This window comes from Panthera tigris, chromosome B4 (genome assembly GCF_018350195.1).
Source record: "Panthera tigris isolate Pti1 chromosome B4, P.tigris_Pti1_mat1.1, whole genome shotgun sequence".
In the NCBI taxonomy this organism is placed as follows: domain Eukaryota; kingdom Metazoa; phylum Chordata; class Mammalia; order Carnivora; family Felidae; genus Panthera; species Panthera tigris.
The window spans coordinates 52,176,741-52,198,664 of record NC_056666.1 but is presented as its reverse complement, the minus strand read 5'-3'; the positions used below and the strand labels follow the sequence as shown (position 1 = coordinate 52,198,664).

At 41.1% G+C, this 21,924-nt stretch overlaps 2 long non-coding RNA genes across 2 annotated transcripts in view; both read right to left on the bottom strand.

The window, feature by feature from the left end:
• Positions 1-16,150, bottom strand: part of LOC122240305 — a 43,713-nt gene extending 27,563 nt beyond the window's left edge. Inside the window, exon 1 of the long non-coding RNA XR_006219812.1 lies at positions 15,519-16,150. This is a non-coding gene — a long non-coding RNA (uncharacterized LOC122240305). The remainder of the gene's footprint in view (positions 1-15,518) is intronic.
• Positions 1-21,924, bottom strand: part of LOC107179431 — a 201,326-nt gene that overhangs the window by 117,417 nt on the left and 61,985 nt on the right. The gene's annotated exons all lie outside the window — the stretch shown is intronic.

The window sequence follows — 21,924 nt, the reverse complement described above, 5'->3', positions numbered from 1 at the left end:
GAGAAGAGCCGCCCTGTCACATTCCCTGCCACCACTCTAATTTTCCCTGTGCCCCAAATCTCCACTACTCGCTTTCTTCAGCTTTCATCATGAAATTCCCCATGGAAATATTCATATCCAAGAAAGGCAAGCCATTACATCTGCGCTCAGTTCATTTTCATTTCCCTAGCAAAGAGTAGTGCTCTGAGAAACTGGGACAAGCATGTTCTCAAAGGATAGATTAGTAGTGCCTCTACTAGGGCTCTATCTAGGAAGGACCAACTACGGAGGATGACTTTTAAAAATGGGGGCAGGGAGATGATTGTTATGAGCACATTAAGTATCTGGAGTAAACACAAACATGGAAGACAAAGACAAATTTAATTTATCCCAAGTTTGTTTAGCATTAGACTTGACCCAATGCAGGATCTTAATTTTGTTTGGATTTCAAACCCTTTGAGAAAATGATATAAAGCTACAAACTTCTTCCCCCAAATTTTCCCTTAAAACATGGTTATAATTCGTGTTGCAGCATAGGTCAGGATTCCTTTTTTATGGTAAATAACATCCCATTGTATACATATTCGTGTGTGTGTCTCATATCTTTATCTATGCATCCATCAATGGACATGTAGGTTGTTTCCACTTCTTGGTTACTGAGAACACTGAAATGAACATAGAAATATCTATTTCAAATATCTATTTGAAATCCTGACTTCAATTCTTTTGAATAATCAGAAGTGGGATAGCTGGATCATATGGAAGCTCTATTTCCAATTTTTTGAGGAATCTCCGTATCACTTTCCACTGCAGCAGACATTATGCTAAGTGAAATAATCCTGTTACAGAAGGACAAATACCTCCTGATTCCACTTAGATGAGTTATCCAAAGCAGTCAAACTCAGAAACTGACAGTAGAATGGTAGTAGGCAGGAACTGTGAAGAGAAGGAAATGGGTAGTTGCTGTTCAAGTGGGTATAGAGTTTCATTCATGCAAGATGAAAAAGTTCTAAAGATTTGCTTTACAACACTGTGCTTTACAGTTGACAATACTGTACCGTATACTTAAAAATTTGTTGAGAGTGTAGATCTCATGTTATTTTTTACCACATAAAAAAGGTTTAAACACACACACACACACACACACACACACACACACACAGCTATAATTTCATGGAGTCCAAGTCCCTTCTGGTACACTAGGTTGAGTCTCTGATCTAGCAGATCCTCAGAACCCAAGGAGGTACCCTGTCCTGTGATGACTCAGGAAGATGGGGCTTACCTGATAAGACAGACCTTTCCGAAGTCAAGACAGTAGTGCCAATCCTCCAATATAACCAATAGGATTCCATCTACAACGACTCAGAATAGCTACTGCATTTCTTAATAAGACAAAAAAATGAGTCTATCTGTAATCTTATCATTCTGAGTCCTGCCTTATGGGATAGAAGGTATCTATAACAACTCTTTAGAATTATTTAAAATGACTGTGGCTTCAGAAAGAAGTCTTACTTATTGATATGCAAGAGAAGATAGATAAAGTACAAGAGAGGGAGAAAAGAAGGGAAAAAGAGTTAACTCCCTAGAAGCTGTACTATCTATGACTGATAGATCTGTGTGTGTGTGTGTGTGTATACATATATGTATATACATATGTATATACATATATATATATACATATATACACACACACAATGTATAATACATGTACAATAGTAGCCCATGTTCACTGACTTATAACTATAAACCAGCTCTCTATTTACTTAAATCACATAGCCATACTAGAAATTAAGTATAATTATTCTAATTTTACAAACAAGATAACTAAAACTCAATGGTATGAAACAACCTGATTAACCTTCTCTCAAATTGGGGGACAAATTAGAACAAACTTTTTTAAAGGGGGTGGCTCCTACATCGTCATGCACAGAACTAGGGAAAGCATAAATATTTAAAATTCTTAAATAAATAAATAAATAAATAAATAAAAATATTCTAGCTTAGAAGTCAAGTAAATTCAAAAAAGGCTCTTTTAGGGGCGCCTGGGTGGCTCAGTCGGTTGAGCATCCAACTTCAGCTCAGGTCATGATCTCACAGTCTGTGTGTTTGAGCCCCGCATCGGGCTCTGTGCCGACAGCTCAGAGCCTGAAGCCTGCTTGGGATTCTGTGTCTCCCACTCTCTCTGCCCCTCCCCTGCTCATGCTCTGTCTCTCTCTCTGTCTCAAAAATAAATTAAAACATTTTTTTAAAAAAGGCTCTTTTACAAATGATTCTGTCTTGGCATTAAAATACATGTCAGGATCATGGTCCCACAATGTTAAAGTGCTGTGAATCTATTAGCTTTTTGTCCATTATGACCAGGCTGATGATCACAACCAAAGTCAATCAAAGTCTGCAAAGTACCACCAGCTGCTACCTCTGCCTCAGTATAGGAGAATGTACTGAGTACACTTATGGGACCCAGTAAATGTCAAATAACAGCTTCAGAGCAGCATCATTAAATCTCTTTTGAAGCTCTTCATTCAGTTATGTGGGAGCACAGTAATTACACTGACAGGCAGCTTAATCCATCTGTCATATTTCAGAATTGTCTAGAATCCATTAGTATCAACCAAGAGGACTTCAGAGCATCCTAAATCAAAATATTGCTGGGGAATCCTTGCTCCACTATTTACTAGCTATGTAACTAGATTGACTGTATTTTATTTTCTGTATCCTTGATGCTCCAGCAACTAGGGCCTCACTAATAGGGGAGAGACTACCCCTCCCAAGAACAGCCAATTCAAGTGTACCTTTCATATGAAAACCAACTACTCCAGAGCCCATACTGGTAATTAATCTTTCTATCTGGCTTTTACACTGCAAGGGGTAATATTCCTCTGCCCTAATCATCTCATGGCCAGGTACCAGAAAACTAGGCAAAGTCCCTATGCCCCACAGCCCACAGAAATTATTCAAACTACTCAATCCTAAACCTGCTTACCCTGCCTCTCCCATTCCTTTCCACAAACACAATAAAGGCTTGCCCATGCTTTCCCCCAGCTCTTCCTGCACCCTAGTGGACCCTGGTGTTTCCCCATGTGGCCCTGGATGATGTGCTGTGCCTCCTATTTCTAAGCAACATGTGAATAAAAACTTCTTCCTCATGACAATCATTTCCATGTCTGCACTTCTTATCATACCAGATTAAAACAAATCCCAGGTACACTTTAAAACTGTGACCTTGAAAGAGTTTCTAAACCTCCCTATAACTCCAGTTCCTTGTATACAATGAAGTAATATTACCTGCCTCAAAAGATTGTTAAGAAATTTAAGTAATTAATAGACAGAAAACATTAAGACCAAGACTCAGTGTACAGGGCACATTACATAGCTGTTAGCATAATGACTCTCAGACAAATATAAAATGAACATTCAAAGGCTATATCTAATTCATTAATAAATGAGGAAACCAGTAAGATGGTACAATTACCCCAAAGAAGAATTCAAATTTTATATGTAAATATATAAAGTACATTATACACACACACACACACACACACACACACACACACACACACACACGGCATAGCAACAAAGTCCTATAACATGCCCACGCTGTGGATTTTATTTAATGTGGCACAGTGTATTTTGACAGCTTTATAAATTACTTTAATCTTATAAATTATTAGCACTGGAGATCTATGAAGGTCACTGACACTGTGTTTTAATTTATTGAATTCTATAAGGGAAATGATATTAACTAGTAGTATTTCTAAACTTGAGATTTACAGAAGGGTTTGGGATACATCCTCTTCAAATGTTAGAAAATAATTTCCATGTACATTATGAATTTTTTAAGTGATACTCTTTCTCTCCAGGGGATACAGCCATCACAGGCATCAGGCCAGGCCTCCCAGACACAGCAAATTGCAGCAATAAAACAATTACTTAAACTGCAAGTAAAGATTTCACATCAATTTAATATTACCCTCATCTTTCTGTTCAAGTTCCTGTTTTTTCAAGGCTCCAAGAAACTATTTTGATGAGCAATTCGTGAGAAAAATTTTTTTTCAACACATCTAGAAGCTAGCACTGTGTGCCACTCAAGAAAACGCCCAGAGAAAAGATTGACAGAAGAAGCCTAAGCCAAGTCAAGACCAGTGAGGCCAAGTTCTGCCTCTTGCTGAAGAAAGGCCCTCTTAGCTTCATGTCATCCAAAGCGTGACTTAACATTTGAAACAAGCATGTGCACAGTTGGTTCCAGGATAAGAAAAGAAAACTACTGAATATACAGCAGGCGCAAGATCAAAGCATCCCCAGGTCACTTTCTTGCCCCATTTAATTAGTTATTCATTCATTTAACAAATACTTATTAATGATGTACCTGATAGAACTTTGTGCATTATACTTGTGTTGGTTCCAAAGTTCGAGAGTTCCCAGGTGAAATTTGAAATTGGTCCCTAGACACAGAAAGCAAGGAGAAGACAGAGGATCTCTTTTGCATTGTTGGTGGGAATGCAAGCTGGTGCAGCCACTCTGGAAAACAGCATGGAGGTTCCTCAAAAAATTAAAACTAGAACTACCCTACGACCCAGCAATTGCACTACTAGGTATTTATCCAAGGGATCCAGGTATGCTGTTTCAAAGGGGCACATGCACCCCAATGTTTATAGCAGCACTATCAACAATAGCCAAAGTATGGAAAGAGCCCAAATATCCATCAATGGATGAATGGATAGAGAATGGATAGAGAATGGAGAGAACAGATGAATGGATATATATATATACACACACACACACACATATACATACAATGGAGTATTACTCGGCAATCAAAAAGAATGAAATCTTGCCATTTGCAACTATGTGGATGAAACTGGAGGGTATTATGCTAAGTAAATTGTTCAGTCAGAGAAAGACAAAAATCATTATGATTTCACTCATATGAGGACTTTAAGAGACAAAACAGATGAACATAAGGGAAGGGAAACAAAAATAATATAAAAACAGGGAGGGGGACAAAACATAAGAGACTCTTAAATACGGAGAACAAACAGAGGGTTACTGGAGGGTGTGTGGGAGGGGGGATGGGCTAAATGGGTAAGGGACACTAAGGAATCTTCTCCCGAAATCGTTGTTGCACTATATGCTAACTCACTTGGATGTAAATTTAAAAAAATAAAATTAATTATTATGTTGGGGAAAAAAAAAAAAAAAGCAAGGAGAGACTGAACAAAGAGGCAGGCCACTCCAGACTGGTAGGTGGCAGATTTAATAAGCAAGGGAATGTACACAGCTTGTCTTGGGTGACTACAAATGAGTAAGTGGCTGCACCTGCCCACCATAATTTTCATAGTTAATCCATGTAGGGGAGCCTGGGTGGCTCAATCGGTTGAGCAACCGACTTCAGCTGTGCTGACAGCTCAGAGCCTGGATCCTGCTTTGGATTCTGTGTCTCCCTCTCTCTCTCTTCCCCTCCCCCAATCGCATTCTCTCTCTCTCTCTAAAATAAATAAAAATTAGGGGCACCTGGGTTGTTCAGTCCGTTAAGCACCCAACTTTGGCTCAAGTCATGATCTCACAGCTTGTCAGTTTGAGCCCCCCATTGGGCTCTGTGCTGACAGTTCAGAGCCTGGAGCCTGCTTCAGATTCTGTGTCTCCCTCTCTCTCTGCCCTTTCCCCACTCAAGCTCTGTCTCTCTCCTTCAAAAATAAATAAATGTTAAAAAAATTTTAATAAACGTCAAAAAAAATTTTTTAAGAGTTAAAACATGTATACTATACAGATAGTCTCAGTGACCCCTTACTCTCTCAAGGCCATGACCTTGAAATAGCTCCTACTGTGGGAACAGTGGGCAGAAGATACATTCCAAGGGCAGGGGAGGGGCTAAGGAGCCTCTGGTTGCCTGGGTCCAGCCCTTGGGTCAACTAACAGTCACGTCCTCTTAATGACCTCCTTCAACAACTGGGCATGTTATAAGAATGAAAAGAGAGTCCACATTCTCAAGGTTACTTAAGGTTCCATGAGGCTAAATACTAAGTGATAAGTACACGGCTTTTCCTAAGTGATTTGGGTGGGGAAGAGGAGTCAAGAGGCTTTTCTCGAAGAATGATACTAAATTGGTATCTGAGGAATAAAGTTTTCACCCATTGATCACTAGATAAAAACCCATGAACTTTGACCTGCATAAAGGTATACCCATGCAAAAGTGTCAGTGTAGAAACAGTGTTATGCTAACCTTGACAAGAAAAAAGAAACACACACACACACACACACACACACACACACACACACACACACTGCATTTCCAAATTTAGTCAACTAGGGACATTGAGTCAGGTCACTTAAAACAGACACAAAGTTTAATCATTCCAAGGAGTTGAGTATTGTGCCTCTTATCTCCTAATCTAAAATTAAATTTCCCATTTAGCTTTGACATAAAGACTATTTATAGACATTTAAAAAAAATAAGAAAACTAAAAAGCTTAAACCCTGGGCAGATTTCATAAACCAAAATGAGAAGAAAGCGACATCTAATGGCTCAAAACATCTCTAGCTGCTCTTCAAAACTCAAGGGACTAGAAAAGACAGACTTTGACATAAACCATCAGACAAAGACAGCCTCAAAAGTCATCCTAAAAAGTCAAAAATGTCATCCAACCATCTGGGAAACAAGCAAATGCATTCAATCTAATGTCGTGCTGAGCTGTGGAAAGTTTAACCAAAAGGCATTCCAAAGATTAACCATAAACAGTTTAAATGCTTTTTGACTCTTCGTAGGATTTTTCCTCTTCTGAAAAAATATTAACACTCTGCAGTGCAAACATGTACCAGACCCTCCTCTAAGTGTCTCATATATATGTATCAAGTCATTTAAAGATTGTTTTTTACACAATCCACATTTAGGCAAATGAATAAACCATAAATTCTGCCAGAACTCTTAAGGTCAAAATAGGAATAAATTAATGTTGTGCAAAGACAACAATATTAAATGGATGTAATACTTCTTAGAACAGAACCACAAAGGAACTTGAGACGTCAAAGTTTATATTTTGGTCCTCTGGAGTTGTTGAAAAATCTATCCCATGAGAGGAAATGCAGCATTTTTACTTATTTCTTAATTCTTTCTATCCTGCTCTTTGCTTTCTTATCTTGCTGATCTGCGGAAAGTATTTTTCCCCTAACTTCCTTATTCAATGTTACCAGTACTTACAGGCTTATAAAGTATAATCCCAAATAGTTTATCTTTCTAACCACTGAGAAAGAGTCACCAGGTGAACAGTGGTGCCTGGCTTAAGCTTGGTAGGTCAAAAGGCCGTGCCAACACCAAGAAGGGATATGTGAGTCACAATATATATTTCTTCTTTAGAAAAATGTCTTCATATAAAGATTAGATTATAAGTATTGTTCTGTTGTCTACTGAGGGAAGTTTTGGGGTTTTTTGTGTTTTTGTTTTTGTTTTTGTTTTGAGAGAGAGGGAAAGAGAAAGCAAGTGCAGGCATGGAGGAAGAGGGAGAGAGGGAATCTTAAGCAGGCTCCACACCCAGTGCAGAACCTGACACAGGGCTTGATCTCATGACCCTGGGATCATGACCTGAGCCAAAATCAAGAGTCAGACATTCAACCAACTAAGCAACCCAGGTGCCCATGAGGGAAGATTTTTTAAATATCGTGTGTTGGGACGTCAGTGTGTTGGTGGCTCAGTCAGTGAAGCATCCAACTTCAGCTCAGGTCATGATCTCACATGTCGGCTGTCTGTGCTGACAGTTCAGAGCCTGGAGCCTGCTTCGATTCAGTGCCTCCTTCCCTCTCTTTCTCTGCCCCTCCCCTACGTATGTTTTTTCTCTCTCAAAAAACAAACATTTTTTAAAAACATTGTGTGTTAATCACCTTAACTAGGTAAATATCAACCAATAAATATAAACTCCTCCTAAATCCAAATATCTTTTTATTTCTCATTAAATGGTAGAAATCATACTTGATCTCACCCATAGTTTTATCAGTCAGTGAATTACATGTGGTCTCTCTCCTATACATAAATTCAGCCTGAGAGACAGCCTCAGGATGTAACCCCATTACAGGACATATTTGGCAATAACCGTTCCTTTACAACTAATAAAAAAGACTTTAATTTATCTCCTAAGGACTCATAATTTGTTCTGAAGCATCTTTTGTTGTTATATACACCATCCTCATGCTTGAAGAGTGGACAGGTAGAAGTGAGGTTGACTGGTCTCCTGATTTTGGAATGCATCTTTGCTACACGTGGAAGCTTTTTTTCTTTTGTAGTGGTCAGAACAGAAAAGCATTGATTATATGACTTTACCAAAAAGTCACAGAAGCATAGATTACATACCTTTACCAAAATGCACTTCTTTGCTTACATTTTTCCAATCAAGAAAAGATTCTTTTAGGTACCAAAATTCTGCATGCCCAACTGTCTCTTCTTAAAAATTGAATATATTATGCATAGAGTATTTTGCACAGAATACATGAAAATTATCCATTAACCAACCTGGTAACCCTCAGTTCCTTCCAAACCTCTTAAAGGAGTTGGTGATTTCATAGATCTCAGAACAAAAGGAGGACACATTTTAGACATCCAGTTCAGAAGAGGCAAGGAGAATTCAATCAGTCCCCTGCTGAATGGATAAAGCTCTGATCTAAATTATTTTTTTTTATAAATTTTTTTTAACGTTTATTTATTTTTGAGATAGAGAGAGAGACAGAGCATGAACGGGGGAGGAGCAGAGAGAGAGGGAGACACAGAATCGGAAGCAGGCTCCAGGCTCTGAGCCATCAGCCCAGAGCCCGACGCGGGGCTCGAACTCACGGACCGCGAGATCATGACCTGAGCTGAAGTCGGACGCTCAACCGACTGAGCCACCCAGGCGCCCGTGATCTATATTATTTATTAGTGACTTCCAAGAATATGAACAGTAATATTTTTTCATTATTTCTCTCAAAGAAGAACTGGAAAAGAAAACAAATCTATAGATTTTCTTACTACACCAATGAAGAGGAAGAAATGTTTAAGTGAAGCCTCTGGCTCTGGGAAAAATGACATGTTCCTGGCAAAAATTTCAGTGATGAACCCCCCAAAAATTCCCCTTCCCCAGAATCCCCAAACTTCTTCCCAATCCAGACCCTGAATACACATCATTCAAGTTCTTCCCCAACAAGGTCCTTTTCGATCTTGCTCAGGGAACTCCATTTCCTGGTCTTCACTCCCAGCACTGTCCCAGGACCTAAAAGACTGCCTTGCTTTTTTAACTGTTTAAACATTTAACTATAAATGCTTTTTTAACTGTTTCTTGTTAACTTGCTTTTTTAACTGTTTCTTGAGCTAATTATAAGCACAGTTGCACACTTCTTCCCAAATTCTTTCACAAGCCAATCTCTCTGGCCACCGCCAGCCTGTAAAGCAGTCACTTTAATTTCACAGTTATATTTCTGGAGGCATGGAGACAAGCAGCACGGGTGAACCAAACTAACAACTGAGCCAGGTCTTGCATCAGAGAAAAGGGGAACCAGAGAGACTAACAAAATTTCCCCTAAGACACCACATAGTGAGGTCTAAAGAGGCTTAAACACATTTGGTGGCTTAACCAAAACAAGTGCATTACCTTGCAGTTCTGGAGATCAGAAGTTCAAACGGAATCCCACTGGACTAAAATCTAGGTGCTGGCAGGGTTGCATTCCTTTTGGAGAAGAATCCATGTCCTTGACTTTTCCAGTTTCTAAAACCATCAGCATTCCTTGGTTTATGGCCCCTTTCTTCCATCCTCAAGACTAAGAAGACTAAGTTGAGTCTTTCTCACAGAGAATCAAACTGACCTGCTTTTCTGCTTCCCTCTTGCACTTTAAAAAAAATGTTTATTTATTGTTGAGAGAGAGAGAGAGAGAGAGAGAGAGAGAGAGAGAGTTGGGGAGGGGCAGATAGAAAGGGAGACACAGAATGTGAAGCAGGTGCCAGGCTCCGAGCTGTCCGCACAGAGCCCAAACCAGGGCTTGAACTCACAAACTGTGAGATCATCACCTGAGCCAAAGTCGGATGCTTAACTGCCTGAGCCACCCAGGTGCTCCCTTCTCGCACTTTACATGATCATTCTGATTACAATGCACCCACCTGGACAAACTCCTTACTTTCAGACCCTGTAGCTGATTAGCCTTCCTAATTCTATCTACAACATTAATTCCCCTTTGCCCTATAAAGTAGCATATTCAAAGGTTCCTGGGATGAAGGCATGGACATCTCTGGAGGGGCCACGATTCTGCCTGGTTCTGCCTACCACACAAAACTACAAGAAAACCTGTTCTTTGTTCCAGAAGGAGATAAGATCTCCGTCTTCCAAGGCTGTTGGTTAGCTATACAGACATCTTTGAAAAGACAGTCCAGAACAAAGAGCAGTCAGCGATTTCCTTCGTGAGAATTGCAGAAATGTGAGAAACTCATGAAAAATTGTCCTCCAAGACTCACCACCACCTGCTACCCTTGTATATTTGCAGAGAAAACCAAGTAAAGATTTTGAATTGTTTTTAATTATATATTTTCTCTAACACTATTTTACAGATGTGAAAACCAAAGCCTCTGACAACCCAGCAAGTTACTGTTTTTGTTTTGTTTTTTTCTTAATATGTCACTGACACAAACTGGATCACAAGACTGTATTCGTTTATATGGGTTCAAATGGATAGATAATTCTACATATGTGTCGAAAGAGAAATTATAACTAGATCTTTTCAGAATTTTCCTGGTTTAATCAAGGACTAAGTATATAATCAACCTTCATCAACTTGAAGAGATCAATGAACACTTATAGAAAATAAAGCAGTTTACATAACTCCACAAAGTTGGTTTGGTGGCTAGCTTTGGGGGGAAGGTTTTTGATATTTCATTCCAGTGCTCAAGAATTTTCTATGTTAGGAAGTTCTTCATACTTAACCTTAAATCTTGCTATTTGCAGCTTTAACCCATCTCCTCTTAAACTGTCCTCAGGGATCTCTCTTTCACATGATCCTCTGTGCCTTCCAGAAGGAACAAAAATAAAAAAACTCTCATGAAACTCCTCCTTAATAAATTATACTGAAAGAAATGTGCCATGTTCCTACAAGCAAATCTACAAAGAAGACTCTTTGGTAAATGTTGGTTTTCCAGCGAAGACGAGTTCGATCAATGCTAAGTTATTCTCACTGAAGTAAAATGAGAGGTGCTGATCACCTCTGAAGAAATATTTACATTTTTTTAATTTATATAATAGAAACTTAAAGTAGAAGTTCCAGCAGACAGACCAAGACACCAAATGAAAAAAGCAGTATGGCACCACATGCAAAATTTACAAAAACCTGTTACATGACTCTTTTTTTTTTTTTCAACGTTTTTTATTTATTTTTGGGACAGAGAGAGACAGAGCATGAACGGGGGAGGGTCAGAGAGAGAGGGAGACACAGAATCGGAAACAGCCTCCAGGCTCCGAGCCATCAGCCCAGAGCCTGACGTGGGGCTCGAACTCACGGACCGCGAGATCGTGACCTGGCTGAAGTCGGACGCTTAACCGACTGCGCCACCCAGGCGCCCCGTCTCTTGAAATTCTTTATGAACATTAAGATTATAAAAGGTCAGACAAAGGGGGGCCTGGCTGGCTCAGTTGCTACAGCCTGCAACTCTTGATCTCAGGGTTATAGGTTCAAGCAGCTCAGTGTTGGGTGGGCCTAGAGGTTACTTTTTAAAAAAAAAAAAGTCATACAGTTAGATACTGGTGAGATTTTGTGAAGAACATTCCTATGGAGGTAGTTGTTGCTCCTCTGTGAATCCCCATCTTCAGTGTCCCACTGGGCTTGCAGGGGAGGCTGACCCTCTTTCATGGCAAGAAAGAGCTTCAAGAAGACTACTCTCAGAGTAAACAATCCTAACTGATTTGGCAGCAGGGCAAAGAAGACTTTGCTGCTGTGTTGGAATCAGTATTCATTTCCAGAATCTAAGCAAAGAATATTTCCATATGTGAGCCTAGAGCCACCATAGATAGTGTGCAAGTTATGTGCTCTCAAGGGTACAACCTCTGCTGGGTGGGGAGGGGGGGGATGCTGGGAGGAATGCATGTATGTGCTAGTAAAGGAATGTTTCTCTTCTGGCACAAGGCAATAGAGGGTCTTGGTCTAACAAACCCAGTACACACGGTCACAATTTCCTGACAGATAGAAACAAAGTGTCTTGAGAAATGTGCACTCCTTTCTGATAAACACAAAAGCACCACGTGGGCAAGCAATGGCACTACGTGAGCTCTGGACATACATGAGAGAGAGGGACACCAACACAGGGATTCCACACAGCCACCTGCAGAGGTTCATGAGATCTCAGCAAACAGAAGCCACAGATGGACCACCAAAACAGCGAGAGTCTGAGGAGGGCATGAGCAAGAACACACAACTGGAACAAGGGAACTACAGATGAGGAACCCCCAATCATGAGGCAACGTGCGTGTCCACAAAACAAAAGAAAGCACTGCAGGCGAGAAAGAGTTCATTTCGAATATTGGCAAATCCCTTTCTATAAGATGTCAGTCACGAACCTCCTTGCCCCCTCCCCCCATCTCTCTTCCCTCCCTCCTGTTTCAACCGCCAGAGTCAGGAACATTGGTTGGCAAGATGGAAAGAGCGAAGGAAGCGCGTACGACATGTGCTACCGCAGACCGACTGGGAAGACCTGGAGGAATGCTGGTCCTCAAACTCTCCTCACACAGCTTCAGACCTCCTACGCTTCCATGACTTCAGCAGTCCCCAAATCTATTTCACACAGAAATCACAAGTTACATTGTTCCTTCAACCTCTAAAAGTTGGTAAATTCTGACATTTTTTTATAGTTTTTATCTTTGCTAGCACTTAGAAAAATCATGCACTAGAACAAATTAAAACCTCAGAAGGAAATGTGAGAAACAATTAAGCCTGAAGGAGCAAAGAAGACCAAAAAGTAAATAGGAATAAAGCAGGATACTAGAAGCAGATTGAAGCAAAGGAGCCAGATTTCCAAGTAGGATGACAAAGTACTTTTTAATTTAACAGAGACCTCATGAAAGCAAGGTGACTGACAGGTAGACACCCCTGAGGTGCCTTATCTAGCACCCCTGAGGTGCCTTTCTGGAATGTGTAGAACAAAAGATCAAGCTGTCAAGTTACAAAGCTAGGAAGCCAAGGACATTGCTGGGACAGATGTGAAAAAGAAGATAGATTAGCAAGACAGTCAGACCCAGGATGGACACTGAAGCCAAAGATCAGAGTGAAGCCATGGGCCTAAATTAACATAAGCCAGGAATAAGAGCAGAGGCCAGAGGTCTGACAAATCTGCCAAGTCCAAACCAGGTCAGCCACCAAGATACTTGAGAGAAACAGGCCACTTTAAAACCCAGACAGACAGGGGCGCCTGGGTGGCTCAGTTGGTTAAGCGACTGACTTCGGCTCAGGTCATGATCTCGCAGTTTGTGAGTTGGAGCCCTGCATTGGGCTCTGTGCTGACAGGTCAGAGCCTGGAGCCTACTTTGGATTCTGTGTCTCCCCTTCTCTCTACCCCTCCCCTGCTCACACTCTGTGTCTCTCTGTCTCTCAATGATAAATAAACGTTAAAAATAATTTTTTTAATAATAATAAATAAATAAATAAATAAATAAATAAATAAATAAATAAATAAAAACAGACAGCAGTCTTCCAAGGGAGGTACTCTTGCCCTGTGTGAAGATATTAGAATGGGTGCGAGGTCACAGACAGTTGTAAAGGAATTGATTTGCAGATCCTCTACTCTTACAGGTACTTTTCCTATAACTGGTCTGAGAGTGCACTCTTCTCAAAGTCACTTTTCTCCCTATTTACAAAAGAAAAGTCTACCTCTCACCCATCTCAAACCTTAAAATGGTCCAGAACCAAAAAGAATTTGGTAATTCCTTTTTTAAAAGCCTCAGAAACAGTTTCACATACATACTCCTCTATCAGTCTAACTAAAAGATGCATTTCCCATCTATTTTCACCTTTTCAAAAAATAACAATCAAAGGGGTGCCTGGGTGGCTCAGTTGGTTAAGCATCCAACTTCAGCTCAGGTCCTGATCTCACAGTCCATGAGTTCAAGCACCGCGTTGGGCTCTGTGCTGACAGCCCGAAGCCTGGACCCTGCTTCGGATTCTGTGTCTCCCTCTCTCTCTCTCTGCCCCTCTTGCTTGCACTCTGCCTCTCTCTCTTCTCAAAAATAAATAAACATTAAAAAAATTAAATAAAAATAACAATCAAATATTTTAATACATCTATACAATTTTGAGCAACTGTAGACCATTAATAATCATAGTGAAAATTCAATGCTACAGAAATATTTTAACATAAAAAACCTTACGGTCACAGAAAAACAAACGTAATTTTTAACTTCGATTTTCAAGTTTTTTGTTGCTATTGCCGTTAAGTTTACCAAAGTGAATGTATCAGTGAGGGTTCTTAAGAGGGTTCCTGGACCAACAGGAGATAGAACAAAGAACTGGCTAGTGGCAGAGGTTGGCCAGTTTGAAATTTCTTTAGGGGTCATAGGAGCAAAATTTGAAAACCGGCTCTTGGGCAATATAGGGTAGTCATTTAAATTAAGACCTCAGATTATACTGTACATACCTATTAGCTGTGTGAACTGAGGACAATTACTTAAATGGAGTTCCCTGGTCTGGGGGTTGTCGCTCTTGTTTTAAGATGTCATATTAAGCACCTATATCACCTAATTTTGGACAAGATTGAGATATTATTCACAAACCACTTAGCATAGTTCCTGACACATAGTAACTCTTCAACATTATTATTATTATTACACAGCAGGTATCATTTGCAAACTGTAACCCAAGACCTATAATGCAGAAGAAACTCCCAAAATCTGTCTTATCCTGCCAGACTCCTCACCTTTCTCTAATCCTCCTTTCAGGTCATTCCCTGGGCTTCTGCGGGTAGGCACGAAAACACTGACCCTTAATTCAAACCTCAGCTCATAATGGACAGCATTTCCAATTATCCTCTAGAAAGTGCCCTAGCACTGGAACCCTTACATCCCTTAAGCACACATTACACATTAGTTCTCTCTCTTCTGGACACACATCCCAGCCAAGCTTCTTCCTAATGGTTGCTCCAGTTCCTTAAAAGAGCTCTAATGAGGGGTGCCTGGATAGCTCAGCGGGTTAAGCTTCCGACTTCAGCTCAGGTCATGATTTCACCGTTTGTCAGTTCAAGCCCCAAATCTGTCAGTACAGAGCCTGCTTCACATCCTCTGTCTCCCTCTCTCTCTGTCCTGCCCCTACTCATGCTCTCTTTCTCAAAAATAAACAAACATAAAAAAAAAAAATCTCTAATGAGCCTGGATCCCAAAGTTCCTTTGCTGATCTACTCAAATTATGAGATAGCTTTCACAGTTTAAAAACATTTTCATCCGGCTCAGATGATCTTGTCTGGGTAGAGGACCCATGAATGCTTTCAAATGCTTTCAGGTAGCATGGGATAAATAATCACTCTGTTTGGACCATAATCATTGCAGACCAGGCATGCTTACTTTGCTGATTCCTTTGCAGGACTTTTCTGACCTTTAGCACGTGTGTTGTTCTTTTCCAAACTCTCCTGCTTCTTAGCCAAAATGCAGTTCTCTGAAATTTTTGAAGTTGCTTCTCCTCCACAAACCAAATTATCCCTCTTTCACCTTCTACCTGTAAAAGTCAGAGATTATTGAACTATCCAACTATTATCCACAATTTTGTCTACTCATCCTAATGGTCACTTTTAATAATATTAAATTATTTCTCCAAATGTAAGCCTTTGAATTTTGTCAAGTCTGAGCCTAAGAAACAGGCCCCTTCAAAGAGGGAAAACACAAAATATCATATGACTCTTCCAACATAATTTTTATTTGATCAAAGATTTCCTTCCATTTCATCTTCACAAGGCATGCATTTTCCAGCTCAACCTTGCTTATTCCCCCATTTAAATTTAAAAAATCCTTTTTTAAAAAAATCACTTAAGTAATAATGGACTTTGAAGACACTTCAGAGAAGAGAACAAAGAAGAAAAAATACCATATTTCCATCACCCAAAGACAACCAGTGTCGACATTTTGGGATCTTTTCTCTCACCCAAAAAAAAGAAAAAAAGTCCTCCTTTCCCACTACACACACACACACACACACACACACACACACACACACACACACACACAAAAACTTGTATTTTAAAGGAGGGGAGAAAAAAAACAGATACGAAGTGATTTTCTGACTTTCAATCTTTTGCAGACATTTGTGCTAATTCCCCAACAACTTTCACCAGATAGAACAATACGTTTTCTGAGCAGGCGGAGTTGGTCTTAGCTGCCCCCACTGCCAACGAAATTTCCAATCTCGGCTCTCAGTTTTGCAAAGACAGGCTTCCTACCGCTTCTGTCCTTTAGATGGCAGCATAATCTCTAACACTTCACGGCCTTTTCCCAAATCCCACAGTTCTCTCAATCCAAAGGAATTTTAAGGTTGAATTATCTGAGGGAGTGCTGAGGAGAAGAAGCTGAAAGGGGAGAGAAGAGTCACTGAGGATGAACGTATGGAAAATGGAGAAGCCAGAAGTCCGCAGAATCTCCTATTTCCAGCTACCACATCTCTGCCAAAGACAGCACACGTGTGGGTTGTCATCCACACAGCCTAGTCCATCACCTGCAAGATTCTGAACAAGAAAACGTGTCAGTTATTCATTCCTTCCTTCATACACACTTACAGACTCCCTGCTGTGTGGCAGAAAAGTATGATGGTGGCCAGGACTGGATAGGAGCGCCGTCTCCTAGCAGGGTGGCTGACAGCAGACAGTGGGACAAGGGCAGACAAAACATCTTCCTATACCATGGATTCTGCCCTCACTGATCTTATATTCTAGTGTAGGAGATAGATGAGTAAAAAGTAAACAAGCATACAATATAAATTTGTAGTGATAAGGACTATGAAGAAAAATAAGACAGGGCAAAGGAGTTAGAAAGGGTATAGGGAGTGGCCACTTCACACAGTATCTTTGAGGAAGGTTTCTCTCAGGAGGTGATATTTGAGCAGAGTCCTGATGAAGCAAGCAAGGGAGTGAGTTACCCAGATACCTGGGGGAAAGGAAGGCTAAAGCCCTATCACACAGTCTTGGCTTGTTCGAGGAAAAGGTGAAAGAAGCCAGCGTGACGGAATAGGGTAAGCAAACCAAGGAGCAAGCAGACAGATGGGCCTTCCAGGATCTTACAGGCCATGGGAAAAGGTACCAGGATTTCTCATAAAGGTTAAGGAAGGCCATTTGGAGGGTTTTAAACAGAAGAGTAACATGGTCTAATTTCAGTTTTCAACCTAGATCACTCCAGCTGCCGTAGAGAGTATATGCTGGGTTTGGGGTGAGGAGAAGCATAGTGGAAGCAGAGAGGTCAGTCAGGTGGCTGCTGCAAAGCCAGTGGAAGGATGGTGGTGGCCTAGAGTGCAGGAGGGATGGAGAGCAGAAGACTGGGGCGGGTGGTTGTTTGCTGGGAGGGTGAGGGAGAGCCCGATAGGTCTGTTTGGGGCAGCTGGATTTGAGTTCCTATTAGTTGCTCTATTACAGATGTCAATAGGCAAATGGATACACAAATCTAAAGCTCAATGGAAAGGTCAGAACTGGAGGAAAGTGGAAAGTCCTGTATATTTATAATGTTTATAAGCAATCAGCTGAATAAGATCACCTAGGAGCAAATGCAGATAAACACCCAGGGCCTAGGCCCTGGGCCACACCAACACAGGAAGAAAACCACAGCAGTGAGGTGTTCCAAAAGTTAGTGTTTCAGTAAGAAGGAAGCGGTGAACTTTATCAAAACCTTCTGAGGGTTCAAGTAAATAAGTGTCAAGAACCGGCCGTCAGGTTGAGCAAGAGGAGAGTCACTGCTAATGCTGGCAAGGGCACCCTTGGCACAACGCGGGGAAAGGCTGATTAGAACAAAACAGAGAACACAGGGGAAGACACTGAGCACAGACGGCCTGCTGAGCGTTGCTACAAAGAGAAGCAGAAAAATGAGGCAGAAACTAGAGGGAAATGGGATTCTAGGAAGAGCTCAAGGAGGACAGGCACTTCGGCACATTTAAGTGCTGACAGAAGTAACCCAGGAGGAAGAAGGAAACGGTGATATGGGAGAAAGGGGGAGAACAGCTGCAGGAGCAGAAGCAAGTGAGCAGGAAAGCCATTGCACAAGTGAAGAAAAGGTCCTCAGAGAGAAGCAGGGACAGCCCCTCCAGAAAGAGACGAGACGCCCAGTACACAGGCCAGAGGCTGGGCCCCGCCTGGATGTGGTGTGGAGAGGTGAGGCTCCCTTCAGACCGTTTCCATTTTCTCAGTGAAACAAGGAGCAAACTCATCTGTCCAGAGGGAGGAGATGCGGGCCGTGTTGAAGGTTTGGTGCGAAAGGAGAAAGTGTAGAACGCTCCTCTTTGGAATGGGGAAGGTGAATTCTTTAGGGATAATACAACAGGATTTCTGGAAAGTTCCACAGGCTTCCTTGAAGTTTGAAGTCACAAACTGAAAAATGGTACCTGTCAGTACATGCTTAGATTTTTTTTCTCCTCCAACCACTTCCTAGAGAGCACAATGGAGTGGGAAGTGCTCCTGGTTCTCCCCAGGCCTCTTATCACTCCTCTGGCTTCTTCACTGTGTCAACTTTCTCTCTTCTCCCCAGTAGCAAAAGGGCCAAAATGTAGTGTTTAATGGCTCTTTCTCTGCCACTCTCTTTATATCTCTGCACTTCCTTCTATACAATCTCATTCACTCCTTGACTCCAGCCACCTTCTCCCAAATCGAGAGCCCAGTGTCTACCTTGTGTCCAAACCTAAATGTTTGTCTTCTGTGCATCTCCATCTGGATCATCCTCTTCATATGATGTTCTGCCTGCTTCACTTACCATCATCCATGCAATCTCTAGAATTACCTTCAATGCCTTGCTTAGTTTCCTTTGTTCCTGTGTATCTGAGAAGTTGCCAAGAATTTCTATTAACTCTACTCCCACACTGTTGTTCACATTTAACTTTAGAATGTCTACCCTCATTTATGCTCTTGTTTCTCCTTAAATCTACCACTTCCAACAGTTAGCTTTTATTTTAAGAAGGGTCTGATATTAGTCTCTGCTCCAAAACTTTAACTTGAGAGCCAAGAGTACCTCCGTGTCTCCTCTCCCCTGCCAATCACCTTGGAGGGCTCATGTCCCAAATGGCATAGCTACAAGGTAAAGAAAGATCGTCTGACCCATATCAGACTTCATGTGAGTGAGAAGTAAACACACTTTGTTATGCCTCTAGGATTTGGGATTCACCTAATGAAGCAGCTAATATGAATTATCTCAATATTCTACCTTTGTTTACATGCTCAATTCCTTTTTTCTCTTCCCATCCATGATTTCTGGCTATTGACATCTTCTCATCCTTAAAGGTAGTATTTCCCACACTTGGTAGGTAGATTGCGGGCTCCATGATGAATACACTGTACTTAAGTCAAGGAGAAGAGAAAAATGACACTGTGATGAGATTCCATAAAAGCACATATGGTGAATTTACCCTTGGACAGGGATGAATCCTTTCATCTTTAAGTACCTTCTTTCTTTCATAAAATTATGGTTACATTAGATGACAGAAGCCCCCCCCCCTCCATTATTTACCAAAATAAAGTCTGGCATCTGTATTTTGCTTCCAGTGGTGTTTTCTAGATGTTATCACTTTATATTATTCCCAAGTCTGGCAACCATTGGTTTAAAGCATAACTCAACTGGCACGTTGGCCAGGAAGCCTTCCATTTTCTGCCCAGATCCAAAGTGACCTCTGATGTTGTTTATGTTGCATTGAGCCCTTGGCCTTTGAGTACATTTCTCTCTCCTCCTAGAGACAAAATTCCTTCAGGAAAATGGTCCTTTCTTATTATCCATACCAATAAGCTCAGAAAAAAATATATTCTTATACAAATGAGAAAACCGAGATCTAGAGAAATTAAACTACTCATAAATTATAATCTCTAACATTTACTGAACACTTACTATGTGACAGACATTCTTCTAAGCATTTCAAATACTCATTTTGCCCTTACAAAAAGCCTATAAGGTGGGCTACCATCATCATATCCACTTTGCAAAAAGATTCTGCAAAGTGCCCAAGATCACACAGGAAGGAAATAGTCACTCTAAAGTAAGAATCCTAGGGGCCTGGCTCCAGACCCCATAAAGTTAACACCACACTACAGGTGAAAAGGGACGTGACTTTTGAAAATACAAACGAGTGTCCTAGTTCTGGGCTGGCATTCTTTCTTAGAAGGCTATGATTGCAAAATCATCTTTTCTTCAACATATTTTTCAAAGTATTTATAATTGCAAGTAAATTTATCAAGAGAGTCAATCCCTTTTACAACATCCAATCATTATTTCAGTATAATTTTCTCAGAATTCCCATCCCACATTCTAATTGTCTATACACATCTGCTTAGCTGTAAGGTCGTGCTATTTCTGTGTGAATTTCTTGTCCACCTGTCCCCCAGAAAGAAAGAAAGTAAATTAAATTAAGTCATTGAACATTGTTCAGGCAACTGTGACAGAAACTCAATAAGGTAGGAAATGAGCCAATAACATCAAGCGTCCTTTCATTAAGATTTTCAATACCCATTTGGTCTGTCTTAAATAAAGCTGGCTTCATCTACCCCAGATCTTAAACACAGTGGGTACGCCTATAGGTTGAACCCTTTGGATGGCAGGTATGCCATTTCATATGTTGAAAATCCAAAGAGAATTCTGGACTTCAAACACTAGGAAAATATCCATGGTACCAAAAGATCATGGACAGAGTGGCTGTCCTGTCTAAGAGGCCCATGTGATTTTATTTCAAGGGGGTTTCATTTCTTATTTGGCTGAGAAACTGCTCTTAGAAATCGCAGAAAAATTTTACCATTGGATGGCCCTAATAGGACATTTTCCTAAATAATGGTCACAAGGCTAGTATCAAAAACATATTTTAGAAGAATAAACAAATGTTTACAGAAGTCCAAATTTACCTAAATGCACACATCTTCTAAATGTCAATGTGGTAAATATCCCTATTCCCCCATATCAGTAACAATCCTAAGATGAAAGGCTCTTTTCAGAGCAGAAAGTACCCCCTACACTCTGCCAGCAGACTTCTGCCAAAAAAACATACTCCAAGCTCTCCTTCCAAGGACTCATTTTGTAGCACCAATGACTCACCCGAGGGATAACAGGAGATGCCTCAGCTATCTCCTATTCTCCATCCAGGAGTACAACCCTGACCACTGAGCCCGTAACCTTAACAGTAAGGTAGGTCTCTCTTGAGAACTTTTAGCTCTGTTCATTTATTAGCTGCCCCTGAATGCCAGAGACTCACATGGAAGTTGGAACCTAGTGTCTCCTCCCACAGGACACATTACTTCTCCTCTGAAAAACTCCCCTTGCCCCTAACTACACACAATCCAAACTATTCATAATGTGCAGAGTGGATAAAACAACTCATCACAACCCAAGCAGCCTTTCTGCCTCTCAGTGAGATTGTTGAACATCTCATAAGAAATATGTTCTTATACTGCCTAGGGAGTTAGGGCAGGCCATCACATATTTTTACAGAAAGAGAAAATATAGGACTTCGCAGGAAGATGGTGGCGTAGGAGGACGCTGGGCTCACCGCGCGTCCTGCTGATCACTTAGATTCCACCTACACCTGCCTAACTAACCCAGAAAACCACCAGAAGACTAGCAGAATGGAGTCTCCGGAGCCAAGCGCAGACAAGAGGCCCAAGGAAGAGGGTAGGAAGGGCGGCGAGGCGGTGCACGCTACACGGACTGGCGGGAGGGAGCCGGGTCGGAAGGGCGGCCCCACGGCCAAGCAGAGCCCCTGTGTCTGGCTGGCAAAAGCGGAGGGGCCAGACTGAGTGTGTTCCGACAGCAA